We start from the raw sequence: 22,752 nt of genomic DNA, 5'->3' as shown, positions 1-22,752 counted from the left end.
CCTCACAGCTGGTGAAGGAGGCGTCTGTATCCCGTCGCACCGGGAAAGGGAGGAGGTGCAGCATTCACTCTATTGCCTTCGGCGAGGGAGGCAATCCACTGCCGGCTGCGCTGTTCTCTTTCACCCAGCGCCTGTGCGGGAGGGCCACCGACCCCTTCTTCCTCGTTGTCGTACATAGTGTGGGCAGATCCGGCCTCCCGCCGCACGCCTTGCCACATCCCGACGACCCTAAGGTATAAGTTTCTTTGAAACCGTCGTTGCTCTAGCTGCATGTGGATCTTTTTTGATCTGTAGTCGAATCTAGGTCTTGGTTCAAAGAGGAAAGAAGGGTGCGGTGGCTTGAGCAAGAATCTAGGACGTGGTTCAGTGAGGAAAGGAGGGGCGGAAAGTAGTATAGACTTGCTATCCAGCCGCTTTGTATGTCGAAAAGGGAAAAAGGGGGTAACCCAGTACACACATCTGTAAGGAACCAATCTCTTTGTTGAAAAGGGAAAGAAACTGGGGGGGGGTCGGGTAGTTTGTGAACGACTAGATTTGCTGCCCTCACATAGGAAGAAGGTTCAAAGAGAACAAATATGGGACCAACGCATATATGCTGCTTGGCTACATACTCTGCATCACCCATTTATACGTGTGGACGCACATGGTGCTGGCATGTCCCATGCAGCTATTTTGCTGTTGTTAATCTAAGAATGCCGCCAGAAAATTGAAGCAATGCCACTGTTAAAAGTAAATTACATTTTTTAATGAATGTTGTTTCAAGAGAATATCTCTGTTAATACGAATCAATGCAACCATTTTAAATAAATGATGAATTGAAGCTATTGTATTGCTGTCTTTTCCCATTAAGTAGTGAACAAAAATGGGACCAACCCAGACATGATGCTTGTTGCTTTGTTACAACAAATTCAGCATCACCCCCTTTATAAGCCAGTAATTGATGCCACTCTCAGAATTAACTACTGATCTGTTTTAAGAGAATTTCTCTGTTAATATGAATCAATGCAACCGTTTTAGAAATGCTAATGTCCTATACTTTGTTTTCCTCAAGATAAGATAGATGCTTCTTTTTGTGGCCGCATGTTTCATCCTCCTTTATTGGCCAGTAATTGTTTTCTTTTTTGCCTCTTAAAACAGGGATATCTATTCAACATGTTGCTATAGAAAACTTAAATGTCACACCAGCAACTTTGCTTGATTTCAGTGGAACTGCACAAAACTTGATTGGATTTCCTATTCGTGTTGGTAGATTCGTATTTTATCTTGGTCGTCTCATGAAAGGTCAGTACATGCCTTCATCCACATGATTGTGCAGTGTGCTTTGAGATGTTGTGCTACTTGTATTGGTAATGTTTTAAGTAAATGATGAATTGAAGCTATTGTATTGCTGTCTTTTCCCATTTAAGTAGTGAACAAAAATGGGACCAACCCAGACATGATGCTTGTTGCTTTGTTACAAAAAATTCAGCATCACCCCCTTTATAAGCAAGTAATTGATGCCACTCTTAGAATTAACTACAGAATCTTATTTCAAAACTGCAACACTTGTTAGGGATTGGCGGGATTACCATTTTTGTGGCCGCATGTTTCATCCTCCTTTATTAGCCAGTAATTGATTCCATTTTTGCCTCTGTTTAAACAAGGATATCTATTCAACTTGTTGCTATTGCGACATTTTGCTTCGCTACGCGAAATACTTTGCTTGATTTCAGTGCAACTGCACAAAACGAGATTGGATTTCCTATTCGTGTTGGCAGATTCGTATTTTATCATTGTTGGTCTCATGAAAGGTCAGTACAGGCCTTCATCCACATGATTGTGCAGTGTGCTTCGAGATGTTGTGCTACTTGTATTGGTACTGTTTTAAATAAATGTTGAATTGAAGCTATTGTATTTCTGTCTTTTCCCATTAAGTAGTGAACAAAAATGGGACCAACCCAGACATGATGCTTGTTGCTTTGTTACAACAAATTCAGCATCACCCCCTTTATAAGCCAGTAATTGATGCCACTCTCAGAATTAACTACTGAATCTTATTTCAAAAGTACAACACTTGTTAGGGATTGGCTGGATTACCATTTTTGTGGCCGCATGTTTCATCCTCCTTTATTGGCTAGTAATTGATTCCTTTTTTGCCTCTGTTAAAGCAGGGATATCTTTTCAACTTGTTGCTATTGCGACATTTTGCTTCGCTTAAGATAAGGTAGATCAGTAGATGTTTTTCTTCTGGGAGTACAAGTCAGCAACCGTTATTTCTCAGTAATTGTTTCCCTTATACCTTTTGTTGCTTACAGGGATATCAAAATTAAAGCTCGGTTTTATTCCGACTTCGATTTTAGTTCAACTGCACAAAAGGATCCAATGTGTCCGGGGCAAACTGCTCCATTACTGGGTCCAGTTGGCCGTTCCACTTTGCAGAAAGAAGCAGTCACAGTTTGCACTACATTACAGAAGGAATGACCGAGAAGCTTTACAGAGTATTATTAGACACCGGTGACATGAGTAGTCTGCAGAGACCATTGGCAATTTAACAACACGTGGAGTGCCTCCACGATCATAGGAATTACATATTTTGAATGGGAAAATGTCGGTCTACAAAAAGAGGGGTACACTCTTTGTACCCCTATAACTGTGCACGGGCAGTCTGAGCCACGGGCACCACCACACCAAGCAAGGCAAGGGAGGTGAGCCAGGGTAAGACCGAAGCTCAAGAGAACTAGAACGACACCAAGACCAAGACCATGAAGAGCAAAGGGTACGAAGCGGACTCCCCCGGCAAGATCCTTGCCGGGAGACAGTTCTAGCAGCCCCGACAAGACCCTTGCCGTGGCGACTCGTCCCGCGCCTACGGAGCCAATCACCCTTGAGTCCACTGCCCCCAAAGGGCAAGGATTCGGGAGACATCCCTGTGGCGGCATGCAGATCTTTGTGAAGACATCCAAGATCAGATACGCACTAAGGAGACGACAACCCTTGGCGGGATCCCAGCCGAGGAAGACCACAAGGCCCCCGGCAAGCACCTTGCCGGGGATGACAGCAGGTGCCTCAGCAAGACCCTTGCCGGGGCCCCGGCAAGGCCCTTCCCGAGGACACCCACAGGGCCACCATCAGGCCCACGCTGACTAAACCTCCACCGCATGCATGCAGTTGCCGTCCCAACCAGCTGGGCAGGCACCTGCGTGGTGGCATGCAGATCTTCGTGAAGACCCACCACTGCGCCACCTCAGCTGCCTGTCTACCTACATGGCTTCTCAGGCATCGCTGTCCAGGGCGTGTGTCGACACAAGAAGGAGCGGCGATGGACGATACAGATCTCTCCCCCGTCCCCGATAAAGCAAGGACACCTAAGCAAGATGCATTAAATGCGCCTTGTCATGTAATGCGAGGGATAACCTCGCATCACTGTACCCTTTCCACCTCATGTGTGCCACTGTGGCAACCCCTTTTTCTATAAAAGGAGGCCCGAGGCGACCAGGAGAAGGATTCGGCTTTTGGGAGCTACTCACGCCCTATAGCTAGTTGAAGAACACAGATATACAATCGACCAAAGCACGAGTAGGGTTTTACGCATCCTCGCGGCCCGAACCTGGATAAACGAATTGTGTGCTATCTGTTAGATCCGCTCTTCTCACGACCCCGCGCCACGCCAACCATAGTAGGGATTCTTGTGATCCCATAGGTGTCGTTCTGCACCGACATCTCTGGCGTGCCAGGTAGGGGGCGCAGTTGTGAGAATTGGCTTTAGCAGTTAGTTCGGCGCTTCTTCATCATCATGGCGCCCAAGAAGAAGACGACAGTGGCGGTTGGCCAGTCGGAAGCCGGACAGCCCGTCCCAACGCGGGCGAGCAGCGGACCGGTCGCAGAGAGGACCCGGGGGGCTGCTCGCGAACACCAACACCATCCCAGCAGCCGGAGTTTGGGAGGCGGCGATGTTTGTGCACCTGGTAACGGGCCACACGTTGCCAAATCCAAAGGCGGAGCCAAGTCCTTCGCGGGTGGAGCGGGGCCTTCCAAGGTCATCGCCGCCCCGCCCGAAGGCGACGTGAGGGCCTCCAAGACTCCCACGCCGGCGTCAACAACGCGCTCCTCCCAGGCAGTGCGCGACGAACGGCGTAATCACGCCAAAGATCCCGGGCATCGCCGCGGGAAGAGTCCCGAGCGCCACTCCCGGGACGTAGAAGACCTGCCCACTCGCCGAGGCGCTGGTGAAAACGGCATGCAACCGCGGGGTCGTGATAGAGCTCCTTCTGACATGGTTAGAAGTCGAAGCACGTCGCGATCCGTGCAGGTTTCGCTGCCACCGACGCCAGCAGAGGCCCTGGCGCGCGCAGTTGCTCCTTGACTTTCCTCCCACCACGGGGAAACTTGACGAATGGAGAGCCACTATCCAAATCCTTGTTGCGGTGGCCAACAAAGACGAACCAAGTCCGGTGGGGCCCCCGGGTCGACGCTCCGATGGAGTCCCGCGGACCAGTGGCGAAAAAGCTGGCGGCGGCGCGACTACGGTGCATTCACCTCTTCCCCATCCGGTACCGCGGACGCCGGCTCGTCGCGATGTCATGGGCGACGCCATCTCCATAGCATCGTCTGACCCGCGGACCCACTGTGACCAGCGCCAAGTTCTTCGAGAACGAGCCCATGAAGACGCTTGAACCACTATCGAGCGCCGGCGCGGAGCACGCCACCAGTCAAACAGGCAAGCAGGGCCTGCTGTGAACCACCCGGCCCCGGAGAGCCCTGGAGGCCTACCTTACGAGATAGGCTATCCGGCTTTTACCCGTGAGTTGCGGCAGTTCCAGTGGCCCACTCACCGCACCTTCAAACCTGACGTTGGCGAAAAGTACAGCGGCAAGACTCACCCGTCTGAGTTCCTCAGCATCTACACCATCGCGATGCAAGCCGCCGGAGCCCGCGACGATAAGGTGCTTGCGAATTACTTTCCATTGGCTCTTAAACCTAACGCCATGTCGTGGTTGATGCACTTGCCGGTAGACTCTATTTCCTCCTGGTCAGATTTGTGCCATGACTTTGTGGGCGCCTTTACTGGGGGTCACCAAGCCCACGGCCAAGCAAGCGACCTGCATGTCCGAGCTGAAGAGGGAAGGAAGTACCCCGGCGAAGATGCCGGTGTGGAAACCGACTCCTCAGATGAGGATACTGCCGCCCCGGCGAAGAAAGGCCGGCGCCGCAACAGGAAGCGCAAAGGTAAAGATGTGCTTGCCGTCGAGGGATCTGGCGACTCCGGCTCCGCCAAGAAGACCAAGGCAGATGACCCCGGCAAGGAAATTGCAGGATGTGTCGCCTGCCAGGCCTTGGCGGCTGCCGAGAAGCCAGGGAACTCCGACAAGCAATACTGCAAGATCCATCGCACCAAAGGCCATGATCTCCAGAATTGCCGACAGGTGGAGCTCCTTGCTGAGAAGGAGATGGCAGAATATGAGAGGCGGGACAAGGAGAAAGGCCGGGACGGTGCTGAGGGGTCCAGCAAGAAGCGTGACGGCCAGGCGGGCGGTCGCGGCAAAGATAAATAGCAGGAGAAGCCCGCCCGGGGCCGTGACAAAAAGCTAGAAGACGATGATCACGAAGAGGACGATGAGTCTGGTGACCAAGAATTTCAGAAAGCTACAGAGGCCATGTGCGTCGATGGCGGCGCCTCGCTACATACCTCCCACCGCCAGCTTAAACGGTGGGCGTGTGAGGTTACAGCAGCGGAACCGTCGTTTGATGCCCAAAGGCCGCTGAAGTGGTCCAGCACACCTATCATTTTTTACGCTGAGGATCACCCTGATCGCACTACTGCAGTCGGGTGCTTGCCATTGTTGGTTTCACCAACAATACGCAACCTCAAGGTGACAAAGATGCTAGTCGATGGTGGGGCCGGTCTGAACTTAATCTCGCCTGCCGTGATTGAGAAATTGCAGATTCCTGATGAAGACCTCGAAGAGACGGGCACGTTTCAGGGGGTCAACCCGGGAAGAAGTCAACCAAAGGGAAAGATCACGTTGCCCGTGACTTTTGGGAATGATCTGAACTACAGGACAGAAAGGATTGTGTTCGATGTTGCCAAGATCCCCTTGCCTTACAACGGGTCCCCTTGCCTTACAACGGGATCCTTGGCCGCCTAGCGCTGGCCAAGTTCATGGCGGCATCACATTGCGCCTACAACACCCTGAAGATGTCGGGGCCTGTGACGATCATCACCGTCCCATCAGACAAGAAGGATGCGCTAATTTGCGCTGACCAACTCTACCAACAAGCAGTTGCAGCAGCCGCCACTGCTAAGGCGCTTGCTCCTGCCGTTGGAGCCCCGGGAAGGCAAAAGAAGAAGACCGGTGAGACCTCAGGCACCCACTCCGGCAAGCGCACCTCTTCGGAGTGTAGCGCTCCCCTCGAGGACGTGCCAGAGAGCTCCGCCGACAGAAACAAGAAGTCCAGGGCCACACCGCTAGGAACCAAGAAGGTTTCTGTCAAGAAGGAAGGCACGGGAGGAGCTTTTACCATAAGCTCCACCCTTGACGACAAATAGGAAGACGCGCTTGTCACCTTCCTGCGGGCGAATGTCGATGTGTTTGCCTGGCAAGCATCCGACATCCCCGGCGTTCCTGGGAAGGTGATTGAGCACCACCTTGCTGTCTGTCCTCATGCGCGTCCCGTCAGGCAGAAGGTCAGAAAGCAAGCTTTGGAACGACAATAGTTCATCACAGAGGAGATCCAGAAACTAGAAGCATCGGGTTTGGTAAGAGGAGTGCTCCATCCAACGTGGTTGGCCAATCCGGTGGTAGTGCGCAAGGCAAATGGGAAGTGGAGGCTGTGTATTGATTACACAGATATTAATAAGGCTTGTCCCAAAGACCCCTTCCCGTTGCCGCGCATCGACCAGATGGTTGACTCCACAGCTGGGTGTGATCTGTTGTCATTCCTCGATGCCTACTCCGGCTACCACCAAATCTTCATGACAAGGGAAGATGAAGAGAAAACGGCATTCATCACCCCATGTGGTATGTATTGCTTTATACGGATGCCTTTCGGGTTGAAGAGTGATGGTTCAACGTTTGCAAGGGCGGTCCAAATTGGTTTTGAACCCCAGCTCCATAGAAATATGGAAGCCTATATGGATGATATAGTAGTCAAAACCAAGAATAGGGCAACCCTCATATCATATTTACAAGAAACATTTGCAAACCTACGCAAGATCAATCTCAAGCTAAACCCTGAGAAGTGCGTCTTCGGCGTCCCGTCTGGCAAGCTTCTCGGGTTCTTTGTGTCACAGTGTGGGATAGAGGCCAATCCGGACAAGATCAAAGCTATAGAGCAGATTGAAGCGCCCAAGCGAGTCAAGGATGTGCGTTGGCTTGCTGGTTGCGTTGCCGCCATGAGCAAGTTCATTTCCAAGTCCGCCGAGCGCGCCCTTCCCTTTTTCAAGATTTTGAAAAAGGCGGGCCCGATGGAGTGGACGCTAGAAGCCGAAGCAGCATTGCAAGATTTGAAGAGGTACCTCTCCTCTGCGCCAATATTAGTTGCGCCAAGTGTTGGGTTTCGTAGTAATTTCAAAAAAATTCCTAGGCACACGCAAGATCATGTGATGCATAGCAACGAGGGGGAGAGTGTTGTCTACGTACCCAACGCAGACCGACTGCGGAAGCGATGACACGACGTAGAGGAAGTAGTCGTACGTCTTCACGATCCAACCGATCAAGCACCGAAACTACGGCACCTCCGAGTTCGAGCACACGTTCAGCTCGATGATGATCCCCGGACTCCGATCCAGCAAAGTGTCGGGGAAGATTTCCGTCAGCACGATGGCGTGGTGACGATCTTGATGAACTACAGCAGCAGGGCTTCGCCTAAACTCCGCTACAGTATTATCGAGGAATATGGTGGCAGGGGGCACCGCACACTGCTAAGGAATAGATCACGTGGATCAACTTGTGTGTTTCTGGGGTGCCTCTGCCTCAGTATATAAAGGAGCCCTGGGGGAGGGGGGGCGCCGGCCAGGGAGAGGGCGCAGGAGGAGTCCTACTCCTTCCGGGAGTAGGACTCCCCCCCCCCAATCCTATTCCAACTAGGATTCCCAAGGGGGAAAGAGGGAGAGGGGTGGCCGGCCACCTCTCCTAGTCCTAATAGGACTAGGGGAGGGGGGAGGTGCGCAGCCCCCTTGGGCTGCCCCTTTCTCCTTTCCACTAAGGCCCATGAAGGCCCATATGGCCCCCGGGGGGTTCCGGTAACCTCCCGGTAACCCGGTAAAATCCCGATTTCACCCGGAACACTTCCGATGTCCAAACATAGGCTTCCAATATATCAATCTTTACGTCTCGACCATTTTGAGACTCCTCTTCATGTCCGTGATCACATCCGGGACTCCGAACAACCTTCGGTACATCAAAATGCATAAACTCATAATGTAACTGTCATCGTAACCTTAAGCGTGCGGACCCTACGGGTTCGAGAACAATGTAGACATGACCGAGACATGTCTCCGGTCAATAACCAATAGCGGGACCTGGATGCCCATATTGGCTCCTACATATTCTACGAAGATCTTTATCGGTTAGAACGCATAACAACATATGTTGTTCCCTTTGTCATCGGTATGTTACTTGCCCGAGATTCGATCGTCGGTATCCAATACCTAGTTCAATCTCGTTACCGGCAAGTCTCTTTACTCGTTCCATAATACATCATCTCACAACTAGTCATATTAGTTGTAATGCTTGCAAGGCTTATGTGATGTGTATTACCGAGAGGGCCCAGAGATACCTCTCCGACAATCAGAGTGACAAATCCTAATCTCGAAATACGCCAACCCAACATCTACCTTTGGAGACACCTGTAATGCTCCTTTATAATCACCCAGTTACGTTGTGACGTTTGGTAGCACCCAAAGTGTTCCTCCGGTAAACGGGAGTTGCATAATCTCATAGTCATAGGAACATGGATAAGTCATGAAGAAAGCTATAGCAACATACTAAACGATCGGGTGCTCAGCTAATGGAATGGGTCATGTCAATCAGATCATTCAACTAATGATGTGACCTCGTTAATCAAATAACAACTCTTTGTCCATGGTTAGGAAACATAACCATCTTTGATTAACGAGCTAGTCAAGTAGAGGCATACTAGTGACACTCTGTTTGTCTATGTATTCACACATGTATTATGTTTCCGGTTAATACAATTTTAGCATGAATAATAAACATTTATCATGATTATAAGGAAATAAATAATAACTTTATTATTGCCTCTAGGGCATATTTCCTTCAGTCTCCCACTTGCACTAGAGTCAATAATCTAGATTACACTGTAATGATTCTAACACCCATTGAGCCTTGGTGCTGATCATGTTTTGCTCGTGGAAGAGGCTTAGTCAACGGGTCTGCAACATTCAGATCCGTATGTATCTTGCAAATCTCTATGTCTCCCACCTGGACTAGATCCCGGATGGAGTTGAAGCGTCTCTTGATGTGTTTGGTCCTTTTGTGAAATCTAGATTCCTTTGCCAAGGCAATTGCACCAGTATTGTCACAAAAGATTTTCATTGGACCCGATGCATTAGGTATGACACCTAGATCGGATATGAACTCCTTCATCCAGACTCCTTCGTTCGCTGCTTCCGGAGCAGCTATGTACTCCACTTCACATGTAGATCCCGCTACGACGCTTTGTTTAGAACTGCACCAACTGACAGCTCCACCATTTAATGTAAACACGTATCCGGTTTGCGATTTAGAATCGTCCGGATCAGTGTCAAAGCTTGCATCAACGTAACCTTTTACGGTGAGCTCTTTGTCACCTCCATATACGAGAAACATATCCTTAGTCCTTTTCAGGTATTTCAGGATGTTCTTGACCGCTGTCCAGTGATCCACTCCTGGATTACTTTGGTACCTCCCTGCTAAACTTATAGCAAGGCACACATCAGGTCTGGTACACAGCATTGCATACATGATAGATCCTATGGCTGATGCATAGGGAACATCTTTCATATTCTCTCTACCTTCTGCAGTGGTCGGGCATTGAGTCTTACTCAACTTTACACCTTGTAACACAGGCAAGAACCCTTTCTTTGCTTGATCCATTTTGAACTTCTTCAAAATTTTGTCAAGGTATGTGCTTTGTGAAAGTCCAATTAAGCGTCTTGATCTATCTCTATAGATCTTAATGCCTAATACGTAAGCAGCTCCACCGAGGTCTTTCATTGAAAAACTTTTATTCAAGTATCCCTTTATGCTATCCAGAAATTCTATATCATTTCCAATCCGCAATATGTCATCCACATATATTATCAGAAATGCTACAGAGCTCCACTCACTTTCTTGTAAATACAGGCTTCTCCGAAAGTCTGTATAAAACCAAATGCTTTGATCACACTATCAAAACGTTTATTCCAACTCTGAGAGGCTTGCACCAGTCCATAAATGGATCGCTGGAGCTTGCACACTTTGTTAGTTCCCTTTGGATCGGCAAAACCTTCCGGTTGCATCATATACAACTCTTCTTCCAGAAATCCATTCAGGAATGCAGTTTTGACATCCATCTGCCAAATTTCATAATCATAAAATGCGGCAATCGCTAACATGATTCGGACGGACTTAAGCATCGCTATGGGTGAGAAGGTCTCATCGTAGTCAATCCCTTGAACTTGCCGAAAACCTTTTGCGACAAGTCGAGCTTTGTAGACAGTAACATTACCATCAGCGTCAGTCTTCTTCTTAAAGATCCATTTATTTTCAATTGCTTGCCGATCATCGGGCAAGTCAACCAAAGTCCATACTTTGTTCTCATACATGGATCCCATCTCAGATTTCATGGCTTCAAGCCACTTTGCGGAATCTGGGCTCACCATCGCTTCTTCATAGTTCGTAGGTTCATCATGATCTAGTAGCATGACTTGCAGAACAGGATTACCGTACCACTCTGGTGCGGATCTTACTCTGGTTGATCTACGAGGTTCAGCGGTATCTTGATCTGAAGTTTCATGATCATTATCATTGGCTTCCTCACTAACTGGTGTAGGTGTCACTGAAACAGTTTTCTATGATGTACTACTTTCCAGTAAGGGGGCAGGTACAGTTACCTCATCAAGTTCTACTTTCCTCCCACTCACTTCTTTCGAGAGAAACTCCTTCTCTAGAAATGATCCATTCTTGGCAACGAATGTCTTGCCTTCGGATCTGTGATAGAAGGTGTACCCAACAGTTTCCTTTGGGTATCCTATGAAGACACATTTCTCCGATATGGGTTCGAGCTTATCAGGTTGAAGCTTTTTCACATAAGCATCGCAGCCCCAAACTTTAAGAAACGACAACTTTGGTTTCTTGCCAAACCACAGTTCATAAGGCGTCGTCTCAACGGATTTTGATGGTGCCCTATTTAACGTGAATGCGGCCGTCTCTAGAGCATAACCCCAAAACGATAGCGGTAAATCAGTAAGAGACATCATAGATCACACCATATCTAGTAAAGTACGATTACGACGTTCGGACACACCATTACGCTGTGGTGTTCCAGGTGGCGTGAGTTGCGAAACTATTCCACAATTTTTCAAATGTACACCAAACTCGTAACTCAAGTATTCTCCTCCACGATCAGATCGTAGAAACTTTATTTTCTTGTTACGATGATTTTCAACTTCACTCTGAAATTCTTTGAACTTTTCAAATGTTTCAGACTTATGTTTCATTAAGTAGATATACCCATATCTGCTTAAATCATCTGTGAAGGTGAGAAAATAACGATATCCGCCATGAGCCTCAATATTCATCGGACCACATACATCGGTATGTATGATTTCCAACAAATCTGTTGCTCTCTCCATAGTACCGGAGAACGGTGTTTTAGTCATCTTGCCCATGAGGCACGGTTCGCAAGTACCAAGTGATTCATAATCAGGTGGTTCCAAAAGTCCATCAGTATGGAGTTTCTTCATGCGCTTTATACCGATATGACCTAAACGACAGTGCCACAAATAAGTTGCACTTTCATTATCAACTCTGCATCTTTTGGCTTCAACATTATGAATATGTGTATTACTACTATCGAGATTCAATAAGAATAGACCACTCTTCAAGGGTGCATGACCATAAAAGATATTACTCATATAAATAGAACAACCATTATTCTCTGATTTAAATGAATAACCGTCTCGCATTAAACAAGATCCAGATATAATGTTCATGCTCAACGCTGGCACCAAATAACAATTATTTAGGTCTAATATTAATCCCGAAGGTAGATGTAGAGGTAGCGTGCCGACCGCGATCACATCGACTTTGGAACCGTTTCCCACGCGCATCGTCACCTCGTCCTTTGCCAGTGCCCGCTTATTCCGTAGTCCCTGTTTCGAGTTGCAAATATTAGCAACAGAACCAGTATCAAATACCCAGGTGCTACTGCGAGCCCTAGTAAGGTACACATCAATAACATGTATATCACATATACCTTTGTTCACCTTGCCATCCTTATCCGCCAAATACTTGGGGCAGTTCCGCTTCCAGTGACCAGTCTGCTTGTAGTAGAAGCACTCAGTTTCAGGCTTAGGTCCAGACTTGGGTTTCTTCTCCTGAGCAGCAACTTGCTTGCCGTTCTTCTTGAAGTTCCCCTTCTTCTTCCCTTTGCCCTTTTTCTTGAAACTAGTGGTTTTGTTAACCATCAACACTTGATGCTCCTTTTTGATTTCTACCTCCGCAGCTTTCAGCATTGCGAAGAGCTCGGGAATAGTCTTGTTCATCCCTTGCATATTATAGTTCATCACGAAGCTCTTGTAGCTTGGTGGCAGTGATTGGAGAATTCTGTCAATGACGCAATCATCCGGAATATTAACTCCCAATTGAATCAAGTGATTATTATACCCAGACATTTTGAGTATATTCTCACTAATAGAACTGTTCTCCTCCATCTTGCAGCTATAGAACTTATTGGAGACTTCATATCTCTCAATTCGGGCATTTGCTTGAAATATTAACTTCAACTCCTGGAACATCTCATATGCTCCATGACGTTCAAAACGTCGTTGAAGTCCCGATTCTAAGCCGTAAAGCATGGCACACTGAACTATCGAGTAGTCATCAGCTTTGCTCTGCCAGACATTCATAACATCTGGTGTTGCTCTAGCAGCAGGCCTGGCACCCAGCGGTGCTTCCAGGATGTAATTCTTCTGTGTAGCAATGAGGATAATACTCAAGTTACGGACCCAGTCCGTGTAATTGCTACCATCATCTTTCAACTTTGCTTTCTCAAGGAACGCATTAAAATTCAACGGAACAACAGCACGAGCCATCTATCTACAATCAACATAAACAAGCAAGATACTATCAGGTAATAAGTTCATGATAAATTTAAGTTCAATTAATCATATTACTTGAGAACTCCCACTTAGATAGACATCCCTCTAATCTTCTAAGTGATTACGTGATCCAAATCAACTAAACCATAACCGATCATCACGTGAGATGGAGTAGCTTTCAATGGTGAACATCGTTTATGTTGATCATATCTACTATATGATTCACGCTCGACCTTTTCGTCTCCGTGTTCCGAGGCCATATCTGCATATGCTAGGCTCGTCAAGTTTAACCTGAGTATTCTGCGTGTGCAAAACTGGCTTGCACCCGTTGTAGATGGACGTAGAGCTTATCACACCCGATCATCACGTGGTGTCTGGGCACGACGAACTTTGGCAACGGTGCATACTCAGGGAGAACACTTCTTGATAATTTAGTGAGAGATCATCTTATAATGCTACCATCAATCAAAGCAAGATAAGATGCATAAAAAGATAAACATCACATGCAATCAATATAAGTGATATGATATGGCCATCATCATCTTGTGCTTGTGATCTCCATCACCGGCGTGACACCTTGATCTCCATCGTAGCATCGTTGTCGTCTCGCCAATCTTATGCTTCCATGACTATCACTACCGTTTAGTAATAAAGTAAAGCATTACATCACGATTGCATTGCATACAATAAAGCGACAACCATATGGCTCCTGCCAGTTGCCGATAACTCGGTTACAAAACATGATCATCTCATACAATAAAATTCAGCATCATGCCTTGACCATATCACATCACAACATGCCCTGCAAAAACAAGTTAGATGTCCTCTACTTTGTTGTTGCAAGTTTTACGTGGCTGCTACGGGCTTAAGTAAGAACCAATCTCACCTACGCATCCAAACCACAACGATAGTTTGTCAAATAGACTCCGTTTTAACCTTCGCAAGGACCGGGCGTAGCCATACTTGGTTCAACTAAAGTTGGAGAGACAGTCGCCCGCAAGCCATCTATGTGCAAAGCACGTCGAGGGAACCGGTCTCGCGTAAACGTACGCGTAAGGTTGGTCCGGGTCGTCTCGTCCAACAATACCGTCGAACCAAAGTATGACATGCTGGCAGGCAGTATGACTTGTATCGTCCACAACTTACTTGTGTTCTACTCGTGCATATAACATCAACATAAATAACCTAGGCTCGGATGCCACTGTTGGGTTTCGTAGTAATTTCAAAAAAATTCCTACGCACACGCAAGATCATGTGATGCATAGCAACGAGGGGGAGAGTGTTGTCTACGTACCCAACGCAGACCGACTGCGGAAGCGATGACACGACGTAGAGGAAGTAGTCGTACGTCTTCACGATCCAACCGATCAAGCACCGAAACTACGGCACCTCCGAGTTCGAGCACACGTTCAGCTCGATGACGATCCCCGGACTCCGATCCAGCAAAGTGTTGGGGAAGAGTTCCGTCAGCACGACGGTGTGGTGACGATCTTGATGAACTACAGCAGCAGGGCTTCGCCTAAACTCCGCTACAGTATTATCGAGGAATATGGTGGCAGGGGGCACCGCACACGGCTAAGGAATAGATCACGTGGATCAACTTGTGTCTTTCTGGGGTGCCTCTGCCTCAGTATATAAAGGAGCCAAGGGGGAGGGGGGGTGCCGGCCAGGGAGAGGGCGCAGGAGGAGTCCTACTCCTTCCAGAAGTAGGACTCCCCCCCCCCCAATCCTATTCCAACTAGGATTCCCAAGGGGGAAAGAGGGAGAGGGGTGGCCGGCCACCTCTCCTAGTCCTAATAGGACTAGGGGAGGGGGGAGGTGCGCAGCCCCCTTGGGCTGCCCCTTTCTCCTTTCCACTAAGGCCCATGAAGGCCCATATGGCTCCCGGGGGGTTCCGGTAACCTCCCGGTAACCCGGTAAAATCCCGATTTCACCCGGAACACTTCCGATGTCCAAACATAGGCTTCCAATATATCAATCTTTACGTCTCGACCATTTCGAGACTCCTCGTCATGTCCGTGATCACATCCGGGACTCCGAACAACCTTCGGTACATCAAAATGCATAAACTCATAATGTAACTGTCATCGTAACCTTAAGCGTGCGGACCCTACGGGTTCGAGAACAATGTAGACATGACCGAGACATGTCTCCGGTCAATAACCAATAGCGGGACCTGGATGCCCATATTGGCTCCTACATATTCTACGAAGATCTTTATCGGTCAGACCGCATAACAACATACGTTGTTCCCTTTGTCATCGGTATGTTACTTGCCCGAGATTCGATCGTCGGTATCCAATACCTAGTTCAATCTCGTTACCGGCAAGTATCTTTACTCGTTCCGTAATACATCATCTCACAACTAATCATATTAGTTGTAATGCTTGCAAGGCTTATGTGATGTGTATTACCGAGAGGGCCCAGAGATACCTCTCCGACAATCGGAGTGACAAATCCTAATCTCGAAATACGCCAACCCAACATCTACCTTTGGAGACACCTGTAATGCTCCTTTATAATCACCCAGTTACGTTGTGACGTTTGGTAGCACCCAAAGTGTTCCTCCGGTAAACGGGAGTTGCATAATCTCATAGTCATAGGAACATGTATAAGTCATGAAGAAAGCTATAGCAACATACTAAACGATCGGGTGCTCAGCTAATGGAATGGGTCATGTCAATCAGATCATTCAACTAATGATGTGACCTCGTCAATCAAATAACAACTCTTTGTCCATGGTTAGGAAACATAACCATCTTTGATTAACGAGCTAGTCAGGTAGAGGCATACTAGTGACACTCTGTTTGTCTATGTATTCACACATGTATTATGTTTCCGGTTAATACAATTCTAGCATGAATAATAAACATTTATCATGATTATAAGGAAATAAATAATAACTTTATTATTGCCTCTAGGGCATATTTCCTTCACCAAGGCCACAGGAACCGTTGTTGCTGTATCTGGCGGCAACGAACCAAGTGCTCAGCGCCGCACTAGTGGCGTAGAGAGAAATTGATGATGAGGTAATAGCAGCGACGGAGCCCGATGCCACCGATGCCGAGACGACGCAGCCGGTTGGAGTGCCGCCAAGGAAGAAGATGATGCAGCACCCGGTCTACTTTGTTAGCTCCCTTCTGCAGGGGGCTAGATCAAGGTATTCTGGTGTGCAGAAACTGCTCTTCGGCCTTCTTATGTCCTCGAGGAAGCTGCGTCACTACTTCCAGGCGCACGAAATCACTGTCATCACTCGCCTCCCCCTGCGACGGATATTGCACAATCCAGACGCAACGGGAAGGATCGTAGAGTGGGCACTGGAACTGTCCATCTTTGGCCTCAAGTTTGAGAGTACATCGACGATTCAAAGCCGAGTCCTCGCGGAGTTCGTTGCAGAATGGACCGCGATGCCTGACGAAGAAACCCAAGAGACTGCTCTCCCCGACAAGGAGGCAAGTTGCGACTGGATCATGTACTTTGATGGAGCTTTCTCCTTACAGGGCGCCGGGGCTGGCGTACTGCTTGTCGCGGCCACCGGAGAGCACCTCAAGTACGTGATCCAGATGCACTTCCCCAAGGAGGTGTCAACAAACAATACAGCTGAGTACGAAGGGCTGCTTGCCGGTCTTAGGATCGTGGCGGACCTCGGAATCAAGAAACTCGTCGTCTGAGGCGACTCGCAACTTGTCGTCAAGCAAGTCAACAAGGATTACCAGAGCCCGTTGACGAAGGCCTACGTCGATGAAGTGAGAATGCTGGAAGAGCGTTTTGACGGTATACAGGCAGAATACGTTCCCCGAGCAGAGAACGATATCGCCGATTACCTATCAAAACGCGCTGCCCACAAGCTACCTGTGGAACCAGGTACCTCTGTGCTTCAGCTAACTCAGCCATCCGTTGATCCATCAACAGAGCAAAACAAGAGGAGGAAATCAAGGCCCGGCAAGTACTTTCCCGCCGAGCTCCCCGGAGCCGCCGGCAAGGATGTTGCCGGAGACACTGAGCCTGCCACGGGACGGCTAGCTCCGGCGGAGCATCAAGCTCTTACCGTCGAGACAGTCGCTCCTGTAGTGGAGGAAACGCCTTTAGTCCTTGCCGTCGAGCCACAGGCTCCAGCATGGGCACAGCATCCGTCCGATTCCTCCAAACAGGGGAACTTCCTGAGGAGCAGGAAGAAGCGGAAAAAGTAGCCCGTCGCTCTACTATGTACCAGTTCGTGGATGACGTCATGTACAGAAAGAGGCCGAACGGCGTGAAATTGAAGTGTATCCCTCGAGAGGAAGGACTGGGGCTGTTGGCGGAGATACATGGAGGCATATGTGGATCCCACATCGGGTTAAGGGCCCTTGCCGGCAAAGTGTTTCGGCAAGGCTTCTTCTGGACCACCGCCCTCCAGGATGCGACGACACTAGTCACCAGGTGTGAAGCATGTCAGTTCCATTCAAAAAGCTTCATCAGCTAGCTCAAGCCCTTCAAACCATTCCTCTCTCCTGGCCCTTCTCGGTCTGGGGGCTCGACATACTGGGCCCTTTCCCCCGCGCTGTCGGGGGCTTTGAGTACTTGTACGTCGCAATCGACAAGTTCACAAAGTGGCCAGTGGTGGAAGCAGTGAGGAAGGTCACAGCTCAGTCAGCCGTCAAATTCTTCAAGGGACTAGTGTGCCGTTTTGGTGTACCCAACAGGGTTATCACCGACAATGGTACACAGTTCACAAGCCGCACCTTCATGCAATATACCCAAGACCTCGGCAGCAAAGTCTGTTTCGCTTCCGTTGCTCACCCACGAAGCAATGGTCAAGCTGAGATGGCAAACGCTGAAGTACTGCGAGGCATAAGGACAAAGACCTTTGACAGGCTGCACAAGAGTGGAAGGCGTTGGATTGATGAATTGCCGGCGGTTCTTTGGTCAATCAGAACAACACCAAATTGAGCCACCGGCCAGACACCCTTTGCCCTGGTATACGGGGCAGAAGAAGTTCTCCCCACTGAACTCATATGCGGGTCACCTCGAGTACTCGCTTATGATGAGCTTGAGCAAGAGCAATTGCGGCAAGATGACGCAACGCTCCTTGATGAAGATCATCTTCGGGCGGCTGTGAGAGCAGCACGCTACCAGCAAGCCTTGCGCCTCTACCATAGCCGCAAGGTTCATGCCCGAAGCTTTGAGGAAGGCGACCTTGTTCTTCGGCGCGTTCAATCAGCCAAGAATTCCAAAAAGTTGACGCCGAAGTGGGAAGGCCCTTATCCGGTAATACGAGTCACCAGGCCCAGCGTAGTCCGCCTGGAGACCGAAGATGTCGTTCCGGTGAGTAACTCCTGGAACATTGAGCATCTTCGCAAGTTTTACCCATGAGGCGCGGCTTGCCGGGCCCCCCGGCAAGCCACCTTTTGTACGAGCCTTCCCGATGACGCATGTAACCCTCTGTACAAAGCCAAGCGCAGACCCTGAGCATAAGTAAATGAAGCACTGGCGCCCTGAGTTATAGCATGCATGCTAGGTCGTGTCTCGTCCTTGGTTAGGGTTAATAGTGCTTAGAAGTGACTAACCCCTAGCTTAGAGGTCTAGTGTGCATCTCTTTGTCTTCCTTTTGTCTTCTTTGGTTCACAGGACACACAGATATCCATGTTGAACCACTTGGGGAGGAAAAAAAGAGGAACAGACCAGCATCTAGCCCCCGGCAAGCCAGTATTGCCGGGGGCTGCAAGAGCAATGATTCACCCACGGCGAACCAGGGTTGCCGGGTACTACAGCTTCAGATAAGTTCTTCATCCCTTATCATGCATTCCATTATGGACTGAGGTATGTGAAACCTCGTTTTCCCCTAAGCTACCGTGCTCCCATAACTCTAGGCCCTAGGGCTCGTTCCTGGGGCCAAGTTTGGTCGTAGTCGCGGCAGCGAAAGGATGAAACAAGGAGCCTGAACCTGCCTCGTCCCTGCCTCCGCCAAAGGCGTGAGGAAGGTCGAGCGAAGTGGGGAGACGGCAAGGCCTGCTGCCGAGCAAGGAAATGTTTATCTTAAAGATATCAAGGATTTATTCCCTGTCGTGGGTTTCACCCACAAACAAATGACCCGGCAAGCATGCCTTTTTCATTAAAAACATTCCACTCAGGTACAGTCCATAGGGAATGAAAAACATGAATGATGGGATTACAAGTTTTAAATTCAACAAAGGCCCGAAGGCTGGCAAGCTAAAAAGTGATAAGGTGCCCGTAATCCCTTTCTTGTCCCTCTCCTCAGGAGGCAGGTCAAGGAGGCGAAGAGGACAAAGGGAGCGCCTAGGCGAGCTACGGGTGGCAGAAGACACCAAAAGAACATCTTGGTGGCCGTCCAAAGGCTGGATGGTGAGGGAGGCACCGGAAGCAGAGCTCGAAGACGAGGCGGTAGGACGTCAGCACGTGTCGCAGGCATCGGTGCCCGCGTACTCCGACTTGACGGCCTTGCCACCCGCCCTCTTCCTCTTCCGCAACCTCCCAACGCCAGCCGCCCAAGGAGACGACCCCGAGAAGTTCAGGGAGTCGGCGACGCGGATGATGGGGTCGCCCGTGCCGCATGGAGCGACACCCAACACCTAATCGGACCCGTCATCCTGCCGCCTACTACCCTCGTCGTCGCTGCCCCTGTCCTCCTCGTCACATCCGCCCGAGGAGGAGTCTTCACTATCGGAAGAGCTCTCCACGCAGCACCTTGCGCGGGTCCCAAAGCACCCGAAGACCTTGACGGAGAGAAGGCCACCCTCCATCAGCTTATAATGGAGAGTGAGCCCCTCCGTCAAGCGGTGGATATGAGCAAACGTCATCCATCCCCGACAAAGATACATCACGTGAGGGGCGGGGAAGTCGACGCCGGCCCGCGTGCCACTGATCCCGCAGCCCCTCATGTGCAGCCGCAACGACTCCGGCGGATCCAGCTCCATCTCCCGTGCAAATGGAGTCGGGAGACGAAGGCGCCAGCACGGCGGCTGGCGCAGCCTGACGAAGAACTCACAAGGGTCATCCCCAACATGGCCCTCCATTGAAGGAGGAGCTGCGGGCGGAGGCGAGGCTGGCACGCCGCCCCGTCCTCCTCTTCCCCGAGCGCCTCGGCCTCGCCCACGGCCTCACACCCTCTCCCTTCCCCTCTCCGCTGGCTCTGCAACCGCAGGCGCAGGGGAAGGAGGGGCGCGCTGTCGAGCGGCGACCTCGCCGCCACTGTTGAAGGACGGGGATTCCATTTCTCCATGACGGATGGAAGGGAGGAGCAGAAGCTCAAGGAAGAAGAAGATGAAAGAATGCGGGACGCCATCCCCCTCCCGCTCTTTATAAAGGATCGGGGTTGGGGCTAGGCCGCCCCGCTCGGTCAATCAAGACACGGGAGACGCAGGGAGCCAGGGCAGACCCGCTGTCCCAACCAGTGATGGACCGGTTTCCTGCCTCCATCGTTTGCCACCCCAAGCGCATGGGAGACACGTGGCGGACGTGCAGAACCGAGGGGACGGGTGAGGCGACCTCTCCCCACCCCGTGATCGTGGGAAGTGGACGCCTCGAGGACTGCGCCTCAGCCCCATTCAGTAAATGGGTCGCGCCTCCATGCCTCCCTCCGTTTATGGGGAGAGCGTGAACCGCCCCTTTACTACGACGTGACGCATGCATGCAGAGCCCAACCCCACGCATACTGCCCACGTCACACGCACCTCCCCACGCCGGGCCACGCGCGGGAGTCGTGGGAAGCGCAGCGCGCGAAGAACCTTACCGCGGTAAAAAACCGCCCCGCCTACCCGCGCACCATTTTTGGGCCTAGCCCAACAACGCGTTGCGCTTATGTGTGGCCCAGGCCCGGGGCTCCTGTCGGTGTACAAAAAGAGGGGTACACTTTTTGTACCCCTATAACTGTGCACGGGCAGTCTGAGCCACGGGCACGACCACACCAAGCAAGGCAAGGGAGGTGAGCCAGGGTAAGACCGACGCTCAAGAGAACTAGAATGACGCCAAGGCCAAGACCACGAAGAGAAAAGGGGACGAAGCGGACTCCCCTGGCAAGATCCTTGCCGGGAGACAGTTCTAGCAGCCCCGGCAAGACCCTTGCCTCGGCGACTCGTTTCACGCCTACGGAGCGAATCACCCTTGAGTCCACTGCCCCCAAAGGACAAGGATTCATGAGACATCCCCGTGGCGACATGCAGATCTTTGTGAAGACATCCAAGATCAGATACGCACTAAGGAGACGACAACCCTTGGTGGGATCCCAGCCGAGGAATACCACAAGGCCCCCGGCAAGCGCCTTGCCGGGGATGACAGCAGGCGCCTCAGCAAGACCCTTGCCGGGGCCCCGGCAAGGCCCTTGCCGAGGACACCCGCAGGGCCACCATCAGGCCCACGCCGACTAAACCTCCACCGCATGCATGTAGCTGCCAACCCAACCAGCTAGGCAGGCACCTGCGTGGCGGCATGCAGATCTTCGTGAAGACCCACCACTGCACCACCTCAGCTGCCTGCCTACCTACGTGGCATCTCAGGCATCGCTGGCCAGGGCGCGTGTCGACACAAGAAGGAGCGGCGACGGACGAGACAGATCTCTCCCCCATCCCCGATAAAGCAAGGACACCTAAGCAAAACGCATTAAATGCGCCTTGTCATGTAATGCGAGGGATAACCTCGCATCACTGTACCCTTTCCACCTCCTGTGTGCCACTGTGGCAACCCCTTTTTCTATAAAAGGAGGCCCGAGGCGACCAGGAGAAGGATTCGGCTTTTTGGAGCTACTCACGCCCTATAGCTAGCTGAAGAACACAGACATATAATTTACCAAAGCAGGAGTAGGGTTTTACGCATCATCGCGGCCCGAACCTGGATAAACAAACTATGTGCTATCTATTAAATCTGCTCTTCTCACGACCCCGTGCCTCGCCAACCGTAGTAGGGATTCTTGTGATCCCATAGGTTTCATTCTGCATCTACAGAAAAGCTTGTCAAAGTTTAATCATTGATGTTAGCAAGAAGCGACATGACTCCATGATCATAGGCATTACATATTTTGAATGAGAAAAGCTTGTCAAAGTTTAATCATTGATGTTAGCAAGAAGCGACAGGACTCCACGATCATAGGCATTACATATTTTGAATGGGAAAAGCTTGTCAAAGTTTAATCATTGATGTTAGCAAGAAGACGTTAGTTTAATATTTTGGAATTGGAAAACCTTGTCAAATTTGCTCATTGATGTTAGCCAGAAGCGTCGAGTGTTTTTTCCTATTCCTATGTTCAGTTTAGAAGTAGATAGTTACTCTGCTGAGATATTCCTGTGTTAAGAGTTTGTTCTGAATATTGTTTATGTAATGCCAGGCCTTGTGTTTGATTGCAAAGTTGAGCTTGGAAAGTCGTGGCATGCGGCATCACGAGCTGTTCACCGTGCCTCCTGAGAATAATGCTTCGTATTGTTTTGCATGTCGATCTAATGCCAGTGATTTGCTTGTTAAGAAGATCATCCTCTTCTGTT

This window comes from Triticum dicoccoides, chromosome 6A, assembly GCF_002162155.2.
Source record: "Triticum dicoccoides isolate Atlit2015 ecotype Zavitan chromosome 6A, WEW_v2.0, whole genome shotgun sequence".
NCBI classification, from domain to species: Eukaryota; Viridiplantae; Streptophyta; class Magnoliopsida; order Poales; family Poaceae; genus Triticum; species Triticum dicoccoides.
Note: the sequence above shows the minus strand (reverse complement) of the source record.